This window comes from Schistocerca serialis, chromosome 2, assembly GCF_023864345.2.
Source record: "Schistocerca serialis cubense isolate TAMUIC-IGC-003099 chromosome 2, iqSchSeri2.2, whole genome shotgun sequence".
In the NCBI taxonomy this organism is placed as follows: domain Eukaryota; kingdom Metazoa; phylum Arthropoda; class Insecta; order Orthoptera; family Acrididae; genus Schistocerca; species Schistocerca serialis.
Window position 1 is genome coordinate 1,075,286,664 of NC_064639.1, and position 10,526 is coordinate 1,075,297,189.

Genomic DNA, 10,526 nt, shown 5'->3' on the forward strand with positions numbered 1-10,526 from the left:
AAGGGGAAGTGGCTTTCGGCCATGCAAAGAATTTCCGCGGCGGTGCAGATTGTTGTTCGGCACACGCCATGCAAGAAGAGCACATATTCGTAATTGCAGCATCGATTCCGAACCAAGTACAGTGCTGACGAGCAATTGTTTCGTTCTCACTATACCCCAATGTCCGTGGTGGAGAAGCCGTAAGACAGAGGACTGTAAGGAACATGGGACCACGACCCTGGACTGATCATTATCAGAACGCAACAGAAAACACCACGTCGTACAAAAAGTCTCTCCTTGTGAGCAAAAAATCGACGAACCAACGGATCCTCGATCCGTGACTGTGACAAGGGCCAATGCATAGCAACAAAACGCAAAACGGTAGCAAGGACAGGGTCAGCAGCTGTGGCTGTAGCTACACGACGAAAATCAATCGGAAACGATTCGACCTCGTCATCGGTTTCCGAATCAATGAACAGGCAATAAGTTCGGAAGAATCGAATGCGCTATGCTCAGCAACAGGCAAACGGGACAACGCATCGGCGTTTCCGTGCTTAGCAGTGGACCGATACGAGATATCGTAGCGGTACTGCGAGAGGAAAATAGACCAGCGAATGAATTTCTGCGCTGTACGTGGAGGTACAGGCTTGTTCGGATGAAAAAGCGATGTCAAAGGTTTGTGGTCTGTGATGATGGTAAAGTGACGACCATACAAGAAATCATGAAACTTAGTAACACTAAATACGAGAGCCAAAACATCTTTCTCGATCTGTGAGTAATTTCGTTGCGCAGACGAGAGCAATTTGGACGCAAAGGCAATAGGGCGATCATACGATCCATCTTTGTGCGCAAGCACAGCACCGATCGCGAAATCCGATGCATCTACCATCAACAAAAGAGGTTTCTGGGGATCGAATGGCGTAAGGCAAGTATTTGACAGCAACGCCGATTTCAACTGGCGAAAGGCGCGTTCGCATTCCGTCGTCCAGACGAACGGAACACCTTTACGGCGTAAGCGATGAGGTGGAGATGAAATGGAAGAGGCATGTGGAACATATTTATGGTAGTAATTAATTTTTCCCAACACACTCCGTAGCTGCTTCAAATTCTGCGGCGAAGGCAAGTCTTGTATGGCACGGAGGTGCTCTGGACTGGGATGTATGCCTTGAGCATTGACTACATGTCCCAAATACGGTAAGTGACGAGCAAAAAACACACATTTGTCCTTCCGCAAGCGAAGACCATTTTGTCGCAAGACCTGAAATAATGTTCTGAGACTGGCTATATGTTCTTCTTCTGTCTTTCCGGAGATCACAATATCGTCCAGATAGTTTGCTGCAGTAGGGACCGACGCAGAAACAGTTTGTAAATATTGCTGAAACAGTGCAGGGGCGGATGCATACCCGAATGGCAGTCTTTTGAAGCGATACAAACCAAGATGCGTGTTAACCACCAAAACGCGCTGGGATTCTTCGTCCACCGGTATTTGCAAGTACGCATCTGCTACGTCCAACTTCGAAAAATATTTACCCGGGCACAGTTTGTCAAAAAGATCTTCCGGGCGTGGTAAAGGAAAAGTTGCAATCACTAGTTGTGGATTCACTGTAGCTTTGAAGTCGACACAAAGTCTCAATTTTCCGGAAGGTTTTGGCAAAATTACTAAGGGTGAAGCCCAGAGAGAAGCTTGCACACGTTCAATTACACCTTGAGATTCTAAATCGTTTAATGTTCTTGCGACCTCATCACGCAATGCGTGGGGAACATTGCGCGCTCTGAAAAATTTCGGTTGCGCGTTTAATTTCAGTTCCAAATGTGCTTTATAGTTCTTAGCGCAACCTAGGCCCGGTGCAAAAATGTCTGAAAATTCTTCACATAGACGAGAAACACTGGCTGAAGGCACAGTTTGGTTCACTGATAGGACCTGATTGACTATAGACAAGTTAAACAACTGAAATAAATCGAAACCAAACAAGTTCACTGCAGAAGAAGAACAAAGTACGTAAAATGACACAAGTTTTATTTGTCCCTTGTATGTTGCAAGAAGGCTGCACTGTCCTAACACAGGGATAATCTGACCGGAATAACTATTTAACTTAACATTTGCGGCACGCAACGGAGGTGTGCCCAGTTGTTTGTACGTGTCTTTATTGATCAACGAAACTGCAGCTCCGGTATCGAGCTGGAATGGGATCACTTTGCCATTAATGTCCATGTCTACAAAAAGTTTATTGTCCTGCTGACGACAAGAGCGACGGTTTTGTGCAACGTGAACAGACACTGGTACAGAATCACTTGCGACTTGATGTGATTTCCGTCGATGTCGACGCACACTTTTTGTGGGACGAACACAGTCACTGTTAGAGACAGTGGCACTGGGTGGAGTGGAATTAACTACATGAATTTCCATGGGCGAAGGGTCACGAGCCTGAGTATTCTTGGTTCGATTCCGGCGTGAAGCAAAGGGCCTAGAATGGTTTTGAGTGTCCGTTCTGAGCTTTTTCTGGCAAACACTTTGAACATGTCCTTTTTTTATTACAGAAAAAGCAAATAGCCTGGCGTGACGGGCAATTCTCACGCGAATGTCTAGTAGCACGCCGCGGGCATGATTTCACTGCATTTGCGTGCGTGCGCGGCACACGTGGCTGCGCGGACGTGCGCGAGGGCTGTTTACCGTTCCGTGCGGCTCGCCCGGCAGGCCGGTTAATGTGACACACAGCTGGCGAAGTTTCAAATGATTCCTGAGCAAAGTCAAGTGTGTCTTTCCTATCCAATATGTCTATCACTTGTTGAAGGGAGGGATTGACTAGTTTCAAAATTTGTTCCCTTATACGAACATCAGCAACGTTCTGTGCAATTGCATCACGCACTATAGTATCGGAATAAGGGAGTCCACATTCACACTCAAAAGCACAATCCCTAGTAAGGCCTTGCAAAGTTGCAACCCACTCCCGATTAGTTTGACCGGCCATACGTTTTGTACGAAAGAATGTATACCTTTTTGCAACTACATTGACTGATTCTTTGAAGTATGCATGTAATGCCGACAAAAGTTCTTCCTAGGACAGAGTTGCTACGTCGCGTCGGGGAAAGAATTTCACTATCACTCTGTAGGCGGCGAGATGAAATCCAAATTGGTGCGACCACTCCGTCCAGCGTTCCATTGCCGCATCAAACTGACGAAAAGGTGGTGCAACTGCGTGGTGTGGGTGCGGTAGCTGTGAAGCGGCGGCTGCCGCATCGTTTTGCATTGCACGTTGACCCTGGACGAGCTGTCCAAGGGCATCCAATAAGGCCTGCGTCTGCTGATTCTGCAAGCGATAAAATTCGGACAGTACATATGGAGATTGTGGCGAAGTCATGACACAAGTAAATTAGGGCAAAACAATTGGTACAAACGCGATTTAGCTCGTCGCCAATTGTAGTGGACTGACCCGACAGCAGATCCACTAGAACGGGTAGACGAAAGGCACGCGTTTAAGCTCACGCAGGCTGGCGTGAGGTCTGGAAAATGACAAGGAATTATAGTAGCCTAAAATAGTTCATTGCCTCTGGAATACTTAACTTTAATTCATAATTGTAGAACATCTCTCGTTACTGTACATGCTTCATTAGATACATAGCAAAGGATAAATGGCGCCTTGCTAGGTCGTAGCAAATGACGTAGCTGAAGGCTATGCTAACTATCGTCTCGGCAAATGAGAGCGTAATTGTCAGTGAACCATTGCTATTAACGTCGGCTGTACAACTGGGCGAGTGCTAGTAAGTCTCTCTAGACCTGCCGTGTGGTGGCGCTCGGTCTGCAATTACTGAGAGTGGCGACACGCGGGTCCGTCGTATACTAGCGGACCGCGGCCGATTTAAAAGGCTACCACCTAGCAAGTGTGGTGTCTGGCGGTGACACCACACACAGTACTTCTGAAGGTGGTCTAACTGCAGCAGCGAGGTAATAACATTCAAAATACGCTTAACTCCATGTGGGCTAACATTCGCCATCCCAAAATCAGGTGACTCGAGTTGCAGGAGATGGTGCGGACAGAATTATTTTTCTGCTCATCCGAATACTCACTCTACAGGTATTTATACTCTATAGTGGTCACGAGGCATAAAGTGCCGCCGGGGAGTCTCAGTGGCTTGCCGTCGGTGAGCGCAGTAGCAGGTTGCGAGAGGCTTGGCAATGGCGTTGTTGATTTTGGCGTTAGCAGTAAACCTGGTAGTCTGTTTCGTTCCCCAAAACGTGATCGCATTTCTGTAGCTTGGAGTTTCGTAAAAGGTTTTCATTCGTGTACTGCTTTGCAGCCGCTGCATGGTAGGTTAGTTCCCACGCGTCAGTGATGTTACAGTTTGCATCCATAGCTAAGTGATCAGCATCGGAGGAAGCCAAGTCTGGGGGCTGGTTTAGATTCACGGCTGGATCGGCGGTTTTTCCCACACGGGGACTGTGCGTTGTCTTCATCACCATTTTATTCTCATCGACACGGACGTCACCGAAGTGGCGACAACTCAGAACAGTTACAACAGGCGACCGGACAACTCGACGGGAGACACTAGCCGGATGGACAGTCCATTCCAGTGAAGCTGCAGGCTAGAACAATCCGTTGTTCCAAGTGTTCGCTCGTGTGTTTGCAGCTCATCACACCGTTTCTAGCAGTGTTTGAATTTACTGAGTTACAGCTCAGCCACCCTTTACATCCTTTCACAAGAAGATAAGCGCCGGAGAGCCCATCCCGCTTCGCTTTGTGTTGCTGCCACGTGTTACTGTAACTGTTAATTAACACTTAGTTCATGTAGTTGAGCTATGGAGCCGAGTGGTACAGCGCTGTGAACACCTACAACCTAAAACTGCTTTTTGTGCTTTTGACGTCCTCGTCGTCGTTTTCTGTAACTGAATATTTGAGCAGGTATGGCAAAGCTTATTCAATTGATGTCGGTTTAGTTATCAGCCAGCGGACGTTGTGGAAGGAGTGCTGTCAGTCTGAAATATGTTTCCGAATGGTCAGACGATTTCGGAAGTGGAATCATATTCCGAAATGAGTAAGGCCTGTTTGTGACTGAGTGGTGTCGCTCTGTTTAGTTAACTTCAAAGGATCTGGTATCGTACAACTGTTTCGTCTTATATGGCGGTTGTTCTGTGTGATACATTGTCGAAAGTAGTTAAAGAGGGTGACAGTTATTGAACTATATGAAAAAAGACTAAATTAGTTACAAATTATGGAGTGCACACAATTTATTCAACATGCAAATGTCACTACAGGTATTCGGATTTAGGTTATGACATTTTCGGTATGCCTGCCATTATTGGCGTTGACGTGGCGCAGACTAAAGCGGAATTCTGCATGAACCGCTGAAGTTTCGGAACATCGATGCTATCGATGAGCACCGGAATTACTGTCTTCAGCTCAGCAGTGGTTTTGGGGCTATTGTCTTTAATACAGCCCCAGAAAAAGGAGTCGCATGTGTTCAGATCCAGAGAATATGGCGGCCAACCGAGGCCCATGTCAATGGCTTCTAGGTACCTCAGAGACAGAGTGCTCCTCCAGGATATCAAACACCCTCCTGTTTCGATGGGGTCGAGCTTCGTCTTGCGTGAACCATATATAGTTGAAATCAGCGCCACTTTGGATAATGGGGATCAAATCATCTTCCAAAATCTTCACGTACCATTCGTTAGTCACCATGCCATCAAGGATTATCGCACCGATTATTCCGTGACTGGAAACTGCACACTACACTGTCACCCTTTGAGGGTGGAGAGACTTCTCGATCGCAAAATGCGGATTCTCAGTCCCCAAATACGCCAATTTTGCGTATTGACGAACCCACCTGAATGAAACTGGCCTTCGTCGCTAAACGAAAACATACAGCGTACACTAATTCCCATCATGCCCCATGGACAACTACGCAGTTTCAACTTCCTAACGCAAACGGTTCAGAAGTTACAACGGTTTTATTTCATTTAGGTCAATAATTGTCACAATGTACTAATTCTTTTTAATTTAGTAGTGATGTACCACTGTAGTTAGATATTTAATAAAAATTACTGGTTTGACGTAATTGTCATCCGGAGTTCGGACACAGTGAAGGGTGAAACTTCCTGGCAGATTAAAACTGTGTGCCCGACCGAGACTCGAACTCGGGACCTTTGCCTTTCGCGGGCAAGTGCTCTACCAACTGAGCTACCGAAGCACGACTCACGCCCGATACTCACAGCTTTACTTCTGCCAGTACCTCGTCTCCTACCTTCCAAACTTTACAGAAGCTCTCCTGCGAACCTTGCAGAACAAGCACTCCTGAAAGAAAGGATATTGCGGAGACATGGCTTAGCCACAGCCTGGGGGATGTTTCCAGAATGAGATTTTCACTCTGCAGCGGAGTGTGCGCTGATATGAAACTTCCTGGCAGATTAAAACTGTGTGCCCGACCGAGACTCGAACTCGGGACCTTTGCCTTTTGCGGGCAAGTGCTCTACCAACTGAGCTACCGAAGCACGACTCACGCCCTGTACTCACAGCTTTACTTCTGCCAGTACCTCGTCTCCTACCTTCCAAACTTTACAGAAGCTCTCCTGCGAAAGGCAAAGGTCCCGAGTTCGAGTCTCGGTCGGGCACACAGTTTTAATCTGCCAGGAAGTTTCATATCAGCGCACACTCCGCTGCAGAGTGAAAATCTCATTCTGGAAACAGTGAAGGGTGTTTAACTGAAACCACGTATTTGTTGTGACCGACGGTACACAGTAGCAGATGGGAGCGGTACACAAACGGACTTATTACGGCGCGAGGTAGGTAGGTAAGGCTGCGAGGCCGTCCTGTTATCCTAAATAGACTTGCAACTCTGTGTGTGACTGTATCGCGCCGGCGTTATGGAGTGTGAACTATGCAGTTCTCTACTGGCCAGGCTTAAAGGCGTTGCTTGATGAAATTACCGTTACCACCTTCATATTTAGTGCTTCTATTGGGATTAATGGTCATATCTGAATAGTGTTTTAGTACAGTAGCCTGTCTTATTACCTTCTCTGAGGTTTTCGTTGAGATTTGTTACCAGTCTGTCGCTGTTGCTTTGGGTATTTTAGAAGGTATTTTATTATTACCAGTAAAGTTATGCTTTTATAATTTGTTTGATAAAGTATTATTGCCGCTTTAATTTAGCTCACTAGTTTTATTAACCTTCCGGCAGAATCAGAATAGGTGTATTGCATCTGTAATTTTGGAGGCCGTTCTTTAATTTTGCCCGAAATATAGAGGTTAGTTTTAAGGCGGATTACACAGCCTCATAAGGTATATGCGATAACTTTTTTGCCTGAGGAAAGAATTTTGTTCAATATATCGAGCTTTAATAGGAATACGTTTGAAGACAAGATAAATTGCCAGCCGGCCGCTGTGGCCGAGCGGTTCTAGGCGCTTCAGTCCGGAACCGCGCTGCTGCTACGGTCGCAGGTTCGGATCCTGCCTCGGGCGTGGATGTGTGTGATGTTCTTAGGTTAGTTAGGTTTAAATAGTTCTACGTCTAGGGAACTGTTAACCTCAGATGTTAAGTCCCATAGTGCTTAGAGCCATTTCAGCCAATTTTTAAATTGCCATTTGCAGTTTTCCTTAACTGTTGCAGTGTGCGTCGGGGTCTGTAATAACCTATCGCCAAGTCTGTGGTATTGATTTATGGAGATAGTTTCAGGTATCCGGTGGCAATACGATTCCGCCGTCTTCTGTCCTTCGCAACCAGCATGGTGAAAACGAAGGCGCAACAAGGGGACACCAAGTATGAGTCATCTTTGAGAACTTCAACTATTCTGTCCGATAATTAATTTAATAAATCAGAATCAAATTAACCTCGTTAATTAATACCGAGCCCTCCACTCCAATATCTTGGTTCAAAGTTTAATGTATTCCCTTACTCTATTCTTAAATTAGGGCATTTACTTCTTATATGCTGCAGTATTTTTTCTGAAATTAGAGAAATTGTTCCGAAAAGTAAAATTCCTTTTCCATATGTGAAAGCATGCTGCAAGGTGCAATTTCTTCAATGAGCTAGGAACAAATGGTCCACTGAAATTTAAAAGTGTTCCAATCGAGAAAATCTTGTCAATGCTCTGTTCAGTCGTCGGTTACGTTATTACTCTACTACACGCCAGTAATCAGTAAGTGAATCAAATTAAGCAGAAGCAACATCAAATACCTGTTATATGTTACTTTTTGAAATAGAAGCCGTTGAAAAGTAACACATATTTCCATTTTCAATACAGATAAAATAATTTAGACTTTAAGGAAACGCATTTGATTTGCCAGTATTTTCCATGGTAAAAGAGCTTCTCCTGCTTCAAGATACAGGATAGTGCACAACCAACAAAGAATGGCTTAACTATCTACATGTTATATAAATAGTTCCAAAAATATGTAGCGTTTATCTCACCATAAAATTCGGTAAATAAAGATTGAAGAATTTATTACAAGTCGCTTGATGTATTATACAGCACTTCAATATCTATAAGTGCTGCACAAAATACAAGCCCTAGTTGAACAACAACAAGAATAGCAGTAGCAAATGGTGGAAACTTCTTATGGTGATCCCAAGTGAGCATTTCTTCGCGTTAGTCTACAATCATTCGACTGAAGTATCGACGCTAGCTGCATTATACTATTAATTAATATATATATTTGTTATTAACCAAGACAATGTAAATTCTGTAGTCTGTTTTAGCTTCTCAGATAAGTGTTTGTAATTGTGAAGGATAAATAAGTACTCTGTGCTCTAAGTATAGTTGTCTCCCGCACCCCCGAGCGAGACGCAAGTTAGTCATTCTACAGGCACGGTACACACTGGCTTTAACAAGTTATTGGGCACTGTTCTTGACTCTTAGAAATCAGGGCCCATCATGGACACTCGTGCAGGGAGGACCGAGGGCAGACGCGACCAGAACGCATAGTGGTTCCTGCAGTTTGGAGGTTTACAGCTTCGGAGACGAACGTCATGACGTAGTATAGACGCACTTGTTTTCACAAAGATAGCTTTATTGTAGTGTTAACTGATCAGGCGTTGTCACTTTAAAAGGGAAAACAATGTTTAGAGTTTGTGAGTCCTGGTGATCCTTCCGGAATCATCATGCCTCACATGGGAGGCATTGTGACATTACAGCCTTTATCACTGCGATTTTTAACATGTAAAAGTTTTTTTTTTTTGTATTCGCGTCAGTATGTGCGAACTTTTAACATATACCAATGAATGTTGTAACCAGATATCTTTGCCGCGCTCCTGAAAAGCGCAGAATATCACGATAGCTATAAACTGTTATACGCTGCTATCGATCAGTAAAAAAACGATGCACCTATGTTTCAAAATAACAATTGCCAATTTTTACTTCTGCAGGGAGCCGCGCCGCTCTCTAGCTGTTCTGTGAATGTGTTGCGAGTCGGACGCAAAAGTATTGTGCTCCATACTGATATAATCATTTTATTGTAACTTTAAGAGTTTAAGTGATTAAAAAATATATGTAGCCACAAACAAGCGAGAATGTATATCATGAAAATTCGCTCCACCGCCACAATGGGTGGCCATGTTAATGTAAGTTTCCGTTTTATAATATAATACTTGAAGCCTTAAAGTTTATTTAATTTCAAAGAAAATCTCTCAACCTTATTTTAACTAATTATATTTGTGATAATCTTTCCTGTTTAAAAGATTTATGCAGCTTATGATCCAGCGTGTGTTCTGTCGGAACAGGAGGCTGTCGTGACGACATCGTTATAGTATTTATTCCAAGTTCTTTCAGTTCCGTTTATATGTTCGTACAAATCCAATTAGTTGGTCCTTTAGGTTTCTTTCATGTAACGTCTGTCTGTTTTCTCCGCGCGATCTTCCTCCGAAAAAAAATTTCTGTTAATTTTTTAGTAATTTTCGATATCGCGAATGAGAAAAGACAGCCGCCTCCTGCTCCGAACGGAACACCACGACTTTTCTAACGTCGGAGAGTACCGCACGAATTTTCCGCTAAAAGGTAATAGAATTTCTTAAAGCTGGATCAATTACACATGTTGCTGCTGTTCTCCGACAAATCTGGTGTGATTAATAGTAATTTATTCTGTCACGACAAAAAGAACCAATTTTATTTATACGAAAGCAACAAAGCTTTCAATTAAATTACTAAAAAAAAATAAAAAAAATAAAAAAAATCATACCAGAAGTTTCCCGATGAGGCCTCAGAGACAGAGTACGAACTAGGATTGGTGAAGGAATGGGCAGGAAACCAGTATAATCAAAGTAAAAAATCTTGAAATTCATCTAAAACTATTCAGGAACATCACACGAACGTAATCTGGATCGCCTAAAGGGGATCTGAACCGCAGTCCTCACGCATATGGATGCAGTTGCGATTGTACGTTTACGGGGACCTTATCACAGTGTTCAGCTGTCTTTCATTCTTGGGTTGAACGCGAATGGCGGAAACGTGCTGTATTTTATGACCGCATCTTAGCCGCGGGAAAGATACCACCCTCCTTGATGACCATTCCAGGTGATAGAAGTGTGTACTGTGCAGTGACATGGCGAACTCGGAAGGCAGA

The 10,526-nt window shown here is 44.1% G+C and overlaps 1 non-coding gene across 1 annotated transcript; it reads right to left on the reverse strand.

Moving 5' to 3' along the window:
• Positions 1 to 6,389: 6,389 nt before the first annotated feature.
• Positions 6,390 to 6,464, reverse strand: Trnal-caa (transfer RNA leucine (anticodon CAA)). Its single transcript has one exon. It is a non-coding gene; the product is annotated as a tRNA-Leu (tRNA).
• Between the last annotated feature and the right edge of the window lie 4,062 nt (positions 6,465 to 10,526).